The sequence below is a fragment of the Crinia signifera genome, chromosome 6 (genome assembly GCF_055691185.1).
Source record: "Crinia signifera chromosome 6, ASM5569118v1, whole genome shotgun sequence".
Taxonomy (NCBI): domain Eukaryota; kingdom Metazoa; phylum Chordata; class Amphibia; order Anura; family Myobatrachidae; genus Crinia; species Crinia signifera.
In genome coordinates, this window is record NC_139222.1 from 136,593,748 (window position 1) to 136,607,426 (window position 13,679).

The following is a 13,679-nucleotide window of genomic DNA, read 5'->3' on the forward strand; positions in this document are numbered from 1 at the left end:
ACAGATCGAATTTCAAGATGTATATTACTTCTTAGGATACGAAACCCTACGCGTTTCGTCCCTTAGGACTTCATCAGGGGTAAATGAGGATCCAATCTGAATTGTATTATGAAGATAGATTTCTTCCAACAGTAAAGAATGAATATAAAAGGTTACTGACCACGTCAGTTAAGGTAAAATCTCTGTCCTGCAGAGGTATAGGACTTCAAAAAGCCCAATTTCTGCCGATAATAGCTTGAGGTGAACTGCTCAACCACAGGGGTCACTTCCACGTATGTGTGGTTAAAAAAATACGGATAATAATAGTGAGTATCCAACTCCTGTGGGTGTGCAGCGAGCTATATATATATATATATATATATATATATATATATATATATATATCTAGACTGGTTGGTTATCAGGTTGGCACTCAAGACTTGATGAATACACTATTCCGGTGCCAGGCACGTAATAAGGAATGATAGAAAGCACTTACCCCTGCAGTGGAAGGATGGAGCCGGCACACGGTTTGAAATGAAGAAAAAAAGTGGTTTTAATGCCAGAACATCATTGCACAAGTGACAGCTGCCGACCTGACAGCCGTTTCAACCGCATACAAGTGGGGCTCGCTGCGCTCGCCACGCTTCGGGTTGGCGTGGATAGTGTTATTTACAAGGTTGACAGCTGTTGCGTCGACAAGTGGCACTGTGGGCAGGTTTTAATAGTGTACCCCTAGACCCAGCTAAATTTAGATGCTTTAGCGTCTAAATTTAGATGTACCCCTACACCCAACTAAATTCAGGTGCTTTAGCGTCTGGATTTAAGCGTCTAAATCCAGAAACCCAAGGCTTCTTAGCGGCCTGCAGGGTGGCCGCCTGGATTCAGACGGTTTTGCGTCTAAATCCAGGCACCCCCCTCCTTCTTAGCGGCTTGCAAGGCGCCTGGATTCTGAGGTTTTTGCGCCTAAATCCAGGCGCCCCCTCCTTATTAGCGGCTTGCAGGGAGTGTTAATCCAGGGGCTTAAGTGCCTAGATCCAGACTCCCCCTTCTTAGCGGCTTGCAGGCAAGGCTGGATTCAGACGGTTTTGCGTCTGAATTTAGCATGTACATGGGGGACACAGCGGTGTGCCGGGGCATGTAGTTTAGAAGCCCCGGCACGTCAGCGTTGTGTCCGGGGTGTCTCCACTTGCCTCCATTGTCAGCGGTGCCCAGGCGCTGCCTATTTTGCTGTGGAACTACAAGTACCACAGTGACCTGTCAGCGCCTGGGCAGCGTGCTGCTGCTGCTGCCGTCCAGCCGCTATGCTGATAACGTAGCTGTCAATACGTAGCTTACAGCTAGAGCGGCACGCGCACAGTCAGACAGAGCTAGAGCGGCATGTGCACAGTTAAACAGAGCCTCTGGCAGGCTGCCAAGTTTCAGAGACAGACTGTGCGTGCGGCGGCGCCGTGAAACTACACAAGTACCATATATATATATATGTGTGTTATATATATGTGTGTTCAAACCGTGCAGATCTTTATCAGTTGTAATCAGGGACCATTGCTGTTTAACTTTTTTAGTGACTACCTGACTATCTGCACGGTTTGAACAAATTGCAGATCATGCCATCTTATAAGCGGGGCAGAAACTTGAGCGATCTCGTAGTGAAATTGGATGTGAGTGGTCTCACTAAAAAATCTGCACCAACACATTTTTTGACCCGACCGGCGGGCTGTTATAAATGTGTGGGATGCACCACTTGTGGTTCTTTATTGGCAGGAAAATTCATCAACCATCCCCACACGGGCCGCAGTATTCCCATCAAGTTTGCGGTCACGTGTTCCACTAAATTCGTGGTCTACGTTCTGTCTTGTCCATGTGGTCTTTACTACGTGGGCAAGACAGAATGCCAGTTTAAAACCAGGATGGCCAATCATCGACATGCTATCAGGCAGGCTCTCGCTTCTGGTAATAGTGATCAACCATTTGCTCGGCACTGTGTGCAATTGGGCCACAGTGTAGCGAGTGTGAGGTCAAAAATAATTGATCACATTCCTATTCATTATAGAGGGGGCAATAGAGGAAAAAAACTCCTACAGGCTGAAGCACGATGGATCCATGTGTTGGATACCATCGCGCCTAGGGGGTTAAATGAACAGCATGGGTTACAGAGCTTTTTGTGAAGTTGTTTCATTGTTATTTTTGCGGTCAGTCGATAAGCACAATCTGGTCTGTATACCTGCCTTTTTTTGCTATCTTTGTATCACATTAATTAATGTCTGCAACCTATCTTGCTATATTCACTAAATGTCATATTGTTACTGCTCCCATTGAAGGTTGGCCACGTGTTAAAGTATAGGTCAGTATAGTGAATTGATAATGAAGTTATTGTATTTTTTATGCTCCTCTTATTTAGGTGAATTGGCTACTGCAGATTCGCTTATTAAATTACTATAATTGACTCTGACCTACAATGGGTTACTTTTTAGTATGTCTGTCATGTTTTGTCTTTTTATACATTTTTGTCTTTTTTTCACTTTTTTTTATATTAATATTGTAAACACTGTACACTTTAATTGTATATTGCCATATTGTGTAGGCATCGTTAACACATTATTTGCACATTTTTGTATTGTGCTCTTAAGGTTATACCTGGACGGGAGAGCTCCTGCGTGTCACAGATGCGGAAGTCGGGTGAACTCCTGTTGTCGACGTGCGTTCCAGGAGTGGTGACGCGTGCAGACGACGTCACCCGGAAGCACGCAGCGGCTAGGGAGGGATCCGTCCACACGCCTCACACGCTGAGGGCACACCTGATCCAGGTAAGTATGATCATGCATTGGTGGGCGCGGGAATTTTTGTAGGGTATATAACTCTGTCAGTTGTATTCTGTGAGTTGTACCCTGAGGACGAGCAGTCTGCTCGAAACACTGGTGTCGGTCACCACACAATAAAGTTTTGAATTGGTATCCAGTCTCCGAGTGACGCCTCTTTGCCATTTATACTACAATTGGTCAGCGACCTGGGAAGGCACCGGAGCAAGTATTATTTGTACACACCTGTGGAGTGCCGGATTTCTTCTTTGTCTATATATATATATATATATATATATATATATATATATATATATATATATATATAGCGATATATATATAGCGATATATATATATATATATATATAAATACAGGGACTCAACACTCACCATAATATGTATATATGTCTAGTGCCTGTGCTTCTCAGAAACACTGCCATTTGCTGGCAGAGAGTGAAACTACGTGTCTTTCTCACCCATGTACAAACAGAGTAGGTAGCAGACTATCTTTCAAAGCTTTTGCTTTGAGTGGGCTTACTAGTATATATATTTTATATATCTAGGGCAGCACTCAGGGCACTTGTTTGCATCTTTTTGTCTGTGCTGCCGTTGATACATGCAGTTTTATGAATTGTGACATTCCTACTAGTATGGCAATGCTACTAAATAGACAGAAGCTGATATTAAACAGCAAATAAAGACAGAAACAAAAGCGTTGTTATCTGGTACTACACTGAGCAGTTATTATATGAATCCTTTTTTTTATGCTACACCAAGATGAATTAAATGATGTACTTTATGTAGTGATATAGATTTAGATGACTAGAAAATAAAGCAGGGAAACGTAACATTTCTAACAGATGCTTGAAGTTCAAGAAGAAAAAAGTAATTTCTAGATAAATGACTTCCCTTCCCCCAAACAGGATATTCAAAACACACTATTTTAAGTACGAGTACTGGTTTATACTATTCTTATATCATGTTCCTTATTTAATTACCTTAAGGAACATATTTAAATATATTTGCAACATTAGCCAAAGAGAGATCTGCAGTAAAAAAATATATAATATAAAACTCACCTTTTGTTCTTACTTTTCTTCTTTGCCACATTCCAGTTCTTATCTGGGACTCAGGGAGTAGAACACATTCCAGTCTGACAGATTACAGAGAACCAGGCCCATTGCATTATGGGATTAGTATACTCAGAAAAAAACACAATGTAGATGCCTTTTTACCTTTTTTAACCATCCACTGTATTTAAATATGCAATTTATATAAAGTATGTATATCTATATATATATATATATATATATCTCTATATATATAGATATATATATATATATATATATATATATATATTATTTGTTTCATTAACTTGATTTATCGCAATGTATTTGTGAATTGTAAATATAATTGATTAATTAATTATTTGAAATACTTTTAAACTATACAAGGACACATTTATTAGAACAGAACTTCTAATAAACTAGTAAAGAAGCTAATGATTTATAAAATAATATTAGCATGGGGCTTAAATTTTTTTTTTAATAATAGTAAAATCTCCAGCAATGTCTAGTACATTGAATCCCAAACTCTGTCCTCAAGGACCACTAACAGTGAATGTTTTCCAGGTCACCAGTGGACTTTCAAAAAGTGACAAATAATGATACACAGTGCACCTGCCAGGTGACCTGGAAAATGTAAACTGTTACTGCTTCTTGAGAACCACTGAAACAGAGGTTATTGAACTAACAAAACAAACAAAAAAAAAACAGCTACATATTTAATATTTACACTATTTTACATATAATATAATACATATTTTATAAATATATAATATTTTTTTCTCAAATTTTTTTTATTGCAGCATAGCAAATACAAGTACAGAATCAGAAGTACTAAAAGGTAACACACATCAAGAACAATCATTTACTTTATAACCAGATTACACGAGCAGTATGTTTTAAAATGGTTTCAACAAGGACAGGGTTGACAAAATGGTGTGAATCTGGATTTACATCCTCCACTTTCCTACCCAGACATTTAAGAAGAAAAAAAATTTGCCAAGGCATGGGTTAACCATTATCTAACCAATGATGGTGGTGGGGTTGTAAGTATATGCATGCATTTCATATTATAGCACATTCCTATAAAACTTCCAAATGTGTTACTTGAGTGAGCGGGAGAGGGTTTTTATGCAACTTTTCCATGTCTCCAAAAAATTCTCAGTGAACCTTTCTTTTTGTGGCGATGTTTCCAACCACTTCATTCTGAAGATACAAAAAAGTTTTTACAGCTATAAACAATTTCCACTACTCAAGTGCCTATGGATATTGCCCATAATGAGGTATGGGGAAGATAATTATCTAAATATAAATTTATATAACCCCCATACCTGGGTCCAAAATATCTGTATTAATAGACAGGCCCATAAACAATGCAGTAATTCAGGCCTGTGAGAGCAGTACCTGGGCATGAGTGAACTTAAATCAATCTCATAAGTTGTCTACGATAAGGTGACAGATATATCCTAGTGAAGATGTTCAGAAATATTTCTACATAGGATGCTACAGAAATTAGCTAAATAGATGTCTCCATTGCTCACAACTACTTTTTTGATAGTTAGAGTTAGGAATTTTTCTTTTCCAGTTTTCAGCGAATCATACAGTAAAGGAGCATGGTAGAAAGAATAATGCGTTGAGATGACTCTATAGAAGGGGTTCTCCCTCATCAACAAGTAATCTAGAGAGTTATTACAAACTTCCAGGGAAGAAACCAGGGTTACGGTATAAATGGTAGACAGTGTCCAGGTCGACAGTGGCTAGGTCGACCACTAATGGTTGACAGTGACTAGGTCGACACCTAGAAATGCTCGACATACCCAAGGTTGACACTGAAAAATGGTCAACACAAGCTTATAGATGACATAGACATGGTCGACCTGAATGAGTTTTTCACTTTTTTTGTCTATGTCAACATATGTTGACATGGACACCGTATAAGTGTACCGCGTCCTGACGCATGGCTCGCTGTGCTCGGCATGCTTTCGGCAAACTATTATATTGCCACTTTTTGCCCACTTGGATAGTAAAGTAGAAAAACCACCTTTTTTTAATTGTGAAAAACTCGAGTCGATCTTTTTCATGTTGACTATGTTTATGTCAACCACAAGCTTCTCGACCATTTCAAGGTGTCGACCTAGTCACTGTCCACCATTAGTGGTCAACCTAGACATTGTCTACCCAGTGAGAAAAAAGGTAGATAACTAAGGGGTGAATTTATGAAGCTTGGAGAAGTGTTATCTATCCCCATAAAGAACGTTATGAGCAAGGTGATAATGGTTCAGCCAGTCAGCTCTTACCTGTCAATTTACATATTGTAGCTGATTGGCTGAACCATTATCACCTTGCTCATAACGTTCTTTATGGGGATAGATAACACTTCTCCAAGCTTTATAAATTCACCCCCCAGTTATCTAGTGGAGGCGCAGAAACTAGAGCTGCTGTGTGAAGCTGCTGTCCAATATAGGGGGTGTCACTCCCCAATAGATGTGCAAGAAAAGAAAGGAGGTGACTACGCTAAATAGGGTAAATAATTACGTATTGCCTATGTTAATAATAAGTGGTTTTAATTATTAATGTTATTAAAAATGGTAAGTGATAAATTGACACAAAATAAATAAAACACATTTAAAATCCACATTAATAAAAAACAATATTATGGCTATAAAAATAGAAAAATTAGGAAATTGAAAAAATGGGTTGTCACTGATTTCAATCCATATGGTACCGTATTGATGAACCAGCTGGTTTTGGTAAGTTGTGTCCACTGTGCTGCACTCCATTGCTCCTGCTGAGAATCGGTCTTGTGTTGCTTAGTCTCCTACCTGCAAACAGGTGTTCTTGTTCTATGTTCTCTTCATGACTTGTATTGTCTTATTATTGCGTGGAATATATTGTGTGGTGTATTTTTGCCTGGTGTATATTGTGTGATGTATAGGTTCTTTTGCCTGGGTCGCTTCTGCTTATACCTGCCCAGGTTAGTCCCCTAATCCATACCCAGTTACACTCCACCACTATCCAGCTCCTGCCTACATTATGGCCCTTATTCTGGTTCACTCGCAAAGGCAAATTCCAACTCAAATGGACAAAACCATGTGCACTGCAGGGGGGGCAGATGTAACTTGTGTATAGAGAATTAGATTTTGGTGAGTTATTTAGTTTCTGTGCAACAAAAATACTGACTGCTTTATTTTTACACTGCAATATAGATCTACTTTGAAGTAAAACCCCACCCAATCTAATTCTCTCGGCACAAGTTACATCTGCCCCACCTGCAGTGCACATGGTTTTGTCCATTTGAAAATAAATTTGCCTATGAGAGTGAACCAGAATAAGGGCCCATATCTTGCCTAAGATCACTACACTCCTCTATCTAATATCCGTATTGTCCTATGTGCTCTACGGACAGTATTACCAGTCATTTGGAGGATAGCTCACGCTGGCATCTGTGGCATAAATCCTGGTGGCATCCCAGTACCGGTAGGCATAACAGGCCTTAAGGGAAAGCCGCTATTATAGGCTAAAAGACCCACTGGTGTCATCTGCCAGTCTTACTTCTAAGTGTACTAGGATGACTGTCCAGAAGATCTGCCATCCGTCAGCTTTGCATTGTGATGTCCACCATTCAAGCCAGCCTAACCTAGTCTCCTCGGGTACTTCTTCCGAGAGCATAACACTGGGTAAACAGAGGTGGTGACGGCATATAGTGATGGCAAATAGTTTTCAGGGCTTGCATGTGTATTGTGTTCTACAAGTGGTTACATATAAGTGGCAATGAGAAACCTTATTTAAAAATGCATGTAGCCATATAGAATCAATCTGTTCCTATTTCAGTGTTTATTTCGGATATATACCTGGCCTTGAGACAGTGATAGGACGGGGCAGACACAGAGAAAAGTACAAAGAAAGGGCGTCAGAATGGGGGGTGGGCAAGGTGGCACCTTGCTCTCCCCAAACAGAAGAGAAGCACTCTCTGAAGGAGTAGAGCAGGGGAAGGTCATCCAGGTCTGCATTCACCTACCTATTCCTGCTGCCACCACCATCAGCTGCAGTGCTGCCACTGTGTAATGTTATAGTACCGGACACACTGCTCACTGCTAAAATACATTAATCATCCATCCACAGCCCAGTGCCCCCCCCCATCTAACCAACCATCCCCCGTTCTCAGCCCAGTGCCCACACCCTCTTCTAACCAACCATCCATCCCCCATCCCCAGCTCAATTATTATATGTTATATGGATTATGTGTGTATACTTTATAAATAGGAGAGGGCATTAGGAAGAGCTGTAAGGGTGTCATATTTTTTGTGGGGCATCTGCATTTAAGTTCAGTTAACAAAAGAGTGAGTTCAAGTGTTTTGATAGAGATAATGCATCCTTGATGTGTGTTGTTTTTTATTAACACAGATTGTCAGGGTATCCCATCGTTCCTTTTCCTGGCTTTGAGGGATCTGTAGAAGTATAATATTCAATGAAGGTAAACTGGGCATAAGCTTAACTACATCCAACACTCCCCTGAAAACTTAATAATACCAATCCACAGGCTTTTCATCATTGATAGAAGTATTTTGAGAGTTTTAAAGTTAATTGTAAGGTTAATTAAAGCAATATTTAAAAGTTTTTAGCTCTTACTGGCTGTAACGTCAGGGAAATTTTAGCCTATTTGCTATAGTTTGGCAACTAAATATATAAGTCAAAATTAATTAGGGAGATTTGCTAATAACTGCAGCTTAGTTTTGGGTTCTATCCTCCTTCCATATGATCAGAGGCATTTGGGCAGCCAAAAAAATACTTTGTCATCCAATGAGAAACATTGGAGCAAAAATGTGGTATAGCAGGTTATTGTATGTAATACGGAAGTCATCCAGACTATGAAGTGGTGAGAAATTGCTTAAATTAATATTGAAATTAAATATCCTTAAACCCTATTGTTATAGGGGACTTCCGGTTCTGGCTTGATGGAGTGAGCAGCTCCTTCGCTCAACTCCGTCTCCCGCCTCACCTTAAGGCATATTTACACAGCTCCTGGAGCCTCTTTTGCACTGGACAGCTACCGCTATCCCCCCGACACCCGCTGACTGACGGAGCGCTATTTGAACACGCCGGGACAGCTGGCGCACCACACCTCCCAGCAACCCCAGCCGCCGTGCCCAGAACGCCGGAGAGCAGATGACATGGCGCCAGCAGATAATGGTGACCGGGATGTCCCTGCACAGAAGAAAGTAACAGGAGGGGACACGCAGCCTAGAAGCCACGTGATTCAGGGCTCTGAAGCCCCAGTTACATACCGGGATGTAGTGGAAGCAATACATACAGCAATGGCGCCCTTACTAAATAAGGCAGTCTCAGATATCAGGCAGCAACTGCAACAGCTCTCTCACAGAGTAACTGTGAATGAACAGCAGCTGGGGGTTATCACCCACGATGTATCCGATATGCAGAGGGATATGAAAAGGCTGAACACAGAAATTACCAGGTATGGAACAGAGTGGAGGATCTGGAGAATAGATCCCGCAGGAATAACATAAGACTGGTTGGCCTACCTGAATCCATTAAAGGGCCAGCGTTGGCCCAATTTGTGTGAAATACCCTACATTCACTACTGCATATAGAATCAGCATGTCAGGATATGGTGGTAGAAAGGGTACACAGAGTAGGCCCCCTCCCACCCCCTCCAGACCACGTCCCAGAGTTACACTATTCAAGTGTCTGAACTACCTCCACAAGATCAAGATATGGTCAGCCTCCAGGAAAATCAAGGACCTAGTCTGGGAAGGACATAAACTGCACATTTTTCAGGACTCCTCCGCGGAGTTGTCCAAAGCAAGGAAAGCCTTCTCGCCTCTCTGCTCTCAAATGGCCAAGGAAGGTCGCAAATTTGGACTTATGTATCCGGCCAAACTTCGCATTTATGACGGCACCTCCTTCAAGGACTTCATAAACCCCAAGGAAGCCGACGCGTATTTGAGAGAACTGTCCCATGCCGCAGCTGCAGACATATCAGACAGAGCACCCTGTTAAAAGCCCAAACTGGGACCAGGCATTCTTCCTTACACCCTCACTATTTGGGTTATCTCCGTGATCCTCAACCAAAAACTCTTGGGACACCCAGAAAACCATGGTTGCTAATACCAGTACACCCACTCCCCCACCACCACCCTCCCCGCTCTCATAGCAAAATGGGGTGATCATACTTTCCCCCCAATTCCTTCTGTTAAACCCGGTTTCATCTAACCACACATTTTACACATCAACAAGGGTTTATATTGTTAGGCGAAATGTCATCTCACTGTTTTTTTTTGCATGTTTTTGTACAACCTTGATGCCTCCTACACCCCCCATTCAATTGAAAGTGGTGTTTCATACCTAAATGTCCCCCCCTCGGCCCCTCCTCTCCTATATATGACCTATACGCAGGGCCTGGGCCACCACTAGGCAAGTCTAGGCATTTGCCTAGGGCGCCGGCCACTAGAGGGCGGTAGTGAGCCGCAGCATGAAGCTACGTTACCACAGAGGAAAGCCCGGAGCAGAGGAACTTTTAACTAGAAGCTGCAGTGATCGACTGTCTGCAGCAACAACAAGCAGGTATTGGGAGAGTTATTTGGATCCCCCACCCCTCCGGAGCCCGTATGTGTACCTTGCTGCCTGCTGCTGTCGCTGACAGACAGTCAGACTCAGTCCCCATTCCTGCCTGTCACCCACCACCCGATCATCAGCTGCAGCAGCCAGCTAGTCAGCCTCAATCCACTCCCCCGCCCCCGTGCGCTTAGTTTGCCTAGGGTGCAAGTAAACTTTGCACCAGCCCTGCCTATACGGCTTTTAAGCCCATGTTGTAGCTTTACCACATAACCCCCCCTCCCCCCCACCCCTCCCCTCTCCCAGGTGAGGCGGGCAGCCGGAGTGAGTGTCCGGTTGCAGGTTCCGCTCTGGAGTGTTCAGTTAGAAAGTTCACAGAAGTCCGCTCTAGGAGACTCCTCCTTAGTGCATCTTTAACTATGTTTTGGTTATTGACAAGTGTTACACTTATTTCTGTTTTTCTATCTCATCTTCTTCTTCTACCCTTGCCCCCTCCTATCCTTCCCCCCTCCCTTCCACCTCAGTTGTGCTTTGCACGATTCTATGGTACTAGATTATATCTGAATACAAATATGTTGTGCATCATGTATATCTCTGGGCCCCAGGTTTTAGTCCGTAGTTTAAGGTCCTATTGCTGTGCTGAGCCTTGCCTGACTTGACCATATGCTCCTGGAATGTGGGGGGCATCAATTCCCCTGCCAAATGCAGTAAAATTCTGCTCTATTTAAACAAAAACAATATTGACCTGGCTTTTTTGCAGGAAACCCATCTAACGGCACCCGAAACCTTGAAACTGCAGATGTTAGGCTGGTCAGTGATAGCCTCCTCACCCTTCACTTCCAAGGCTCGCGGAGTGGTGAATTTGGCTAAACGTACGATTCCCCTGGAGACGACAAGCATCTTAACTGATGTCAATGGAAGGTATGTGGTGGCATCGGTCTGCATAGCTGGCAAAAAATACACACTTGCAAACATATATGCTCCTTCCCCAAAACACTTCTTTAGATCCATTCTGGCCCTACTTACCCCATATGTGAGTGAAAACCTTATTTTAGGGGGCGACTTTAACATTACTTCTTCCTCAACTCTAGACAGGTCCACGAACAGAGGGAATCCCCCACCCCTACCAAAGCTAGGCCTACAGTCTATACAAGATTCCTTACAAGTTATTGATGTCACCACCCTCTTGACATAGACTATACATGCTTGTCCTTAGCTCATGGTTCGCTCTCTCGTATTGATTATATTTTCCTATTAATACCATTTTTCCCCTGTCTACACGATCCAATATAACACCCATAGTTCTTTCGGACCACGCAATGATCACAACACACCTACAGTTATTAGATGAACACGGCACCAAGAAATTATGGATATTCCCTACTAGGTTTTGTAAATCCCAGAAATTTCGAGACCTCTTGGACTCAGAAATTATGGACTATTGTAAAAACAACTCCGAAATGGCGGCTTCTAATCCCAGCTTATTCTGGATGGCGCTGAAACCAGTATTGAGGGGCTCCATCGTTTCTTTCACAGCAGCCGCTAACAAAACTTACTCGAAAAAATACTTAATGTTACAAACAGCCCTAACAACGGCCTTTAACAATTTTAAGGCTTTTCCCTCCCCGGGGTCTAAGCAACTTTATCTCTTGGCAAAGACACATTTTGATGAATACCTGGCGGATATGGGTGACAGATATCTCTTCTCAGTGAATTACAAATTTTATCGCTTTGGGAACAAGGTGGGCTCCCTGTTGTCCAACCTCCTTAAAGGCGCATATAAACCTGCCATAGTTCACCCCCTCCAAAAGGACGATGGATCTCTTACTCAATCCAACACACAAATTGCCCATACAATGCAACAGTTTTATAAATCCCTGTACTCCTCCTCCATCCACACAAGCCCTGTTTTTACCCAGTCAGGGGACTCAGTACTCCCCCCCCCCTCCATCTGAATGGGACTCCCTCGCATACCCGACCCTGTCTGAGGAGATGTCCAACTCGCTCACAACGCCCATAACGGAAGCGGAAGTCCTCAGGGCAATAAATACTTTAAATCCCAACAAGGCCCTCGGCCCAGACGGCTATAGCGGTGAATTCTACAAGTTAATGGCCCCCACACTTACTCCTATACTGACCAAGGCATTCAAGAGCATACTCCTTGAACAAACCCCTCCCCTGCATTTTAACTCTGCAACCTTACAGATTCTCCCTAAACCCGACAGGGATCTCTCCCTTCCAGGCTCCTACAGACCTATTTCCTTATTGAATCTGGACTACAAGCTACTAGCCAAAATTTTAGCGACTAGGCTCAAACCACTAATGCCCCAGATAATTCACCCTGACCAGACGGGGTTCATAGCGGGGATACACTCGGTGGTCAATGTGCGGAAAGTTATTGCTGTACTGGCAGTATCACGGGCCTCCTCGCCTCCGGTCCAGGGTGCAGTGCTCTCCCCGGACAGGGAGAAGGCCTTTGACCTCATTGAGTGGCCCCATCTATGTGAAACTCTACGTCGTTTTAACTTCCCTGTTAGTTTCATAAGTACGATACGCCTGCTCTACCATAATCCACAAACCCAGATAGCCTGTAATGGACTCATCTCTGACCCATTCACCATAGAAAAAGGAACAAGACAGGGGTGTCCACCTTTCACCCATGCTGTTTGCCATAGCTTTAGAGCCCTTGGCAATGATGTTGAGGACCGCTGGCGGATACAAGGGCATGACTGTTGGTGGCGCGGAGCTGAAAGTGTCTTTGTTCGCTGACGACATGCTTCTTTTTGTGTCAGACCCCCTCACCTCTATACCTGAAATTTTGAGACTCATATCATTATTTGGAAGCAAAGCGGGCTATAAAATAAACATAACTAAATTTGAGCTCCTACCCCTTAATATCCCACAAGAGACCCTTGCCACCCTGATCAATACCACACACCTCAAAATAACACAAGACCATTTCAAACTCGGTGTATTGATACCCAAAACCCCGTCCTCCATATACTCACTGAACTACACAAAAAAGATAGATAGTCTTATCTCTAAACTAGACGGATGGTTAGACCTACCCATATCCTTACTGGGGAGGATTGCGGTCCTAAAATCCATTATATTTCCTAAAATATTCTATATAATGCAGCTTCTGCCATTTCTCATAACCAAAGCTGACAATCAGAGATTGAGGAAAGCCATGATACGTTTCATATGGCAGGGGAAGAAGCCCAAGATAGCTTTTTCTAAACTAGCAATGACCAGAGAGGAGGGG

At 42.8% G+C, this 13,679-nt stretch overlaps 1 protein-coding gene across 1 annotated transcript in view; it reads right to left on the reverse strand.

Annotated features, from left to right (window-relative positions):
• The window catches only part of TMEM98 (transmembrane protein 98), a 47,505-nt gene extending 43,501 nt beyond the window's left edge, over window positions 1–4,004 (reverse strand). The window contains exon 1 of the mRNA XM_083147317.1: window positions 3,857–4,004. The gene's annotated coding sequence lies outside the window, so the exon portion shown is untranslated. The remainder of the gene's footprint in view (window positions 1–3,856) is intronic.
• Between the last annotated feature and the right edge of the window lie 9,675 nt (window positions 4,005–13,679).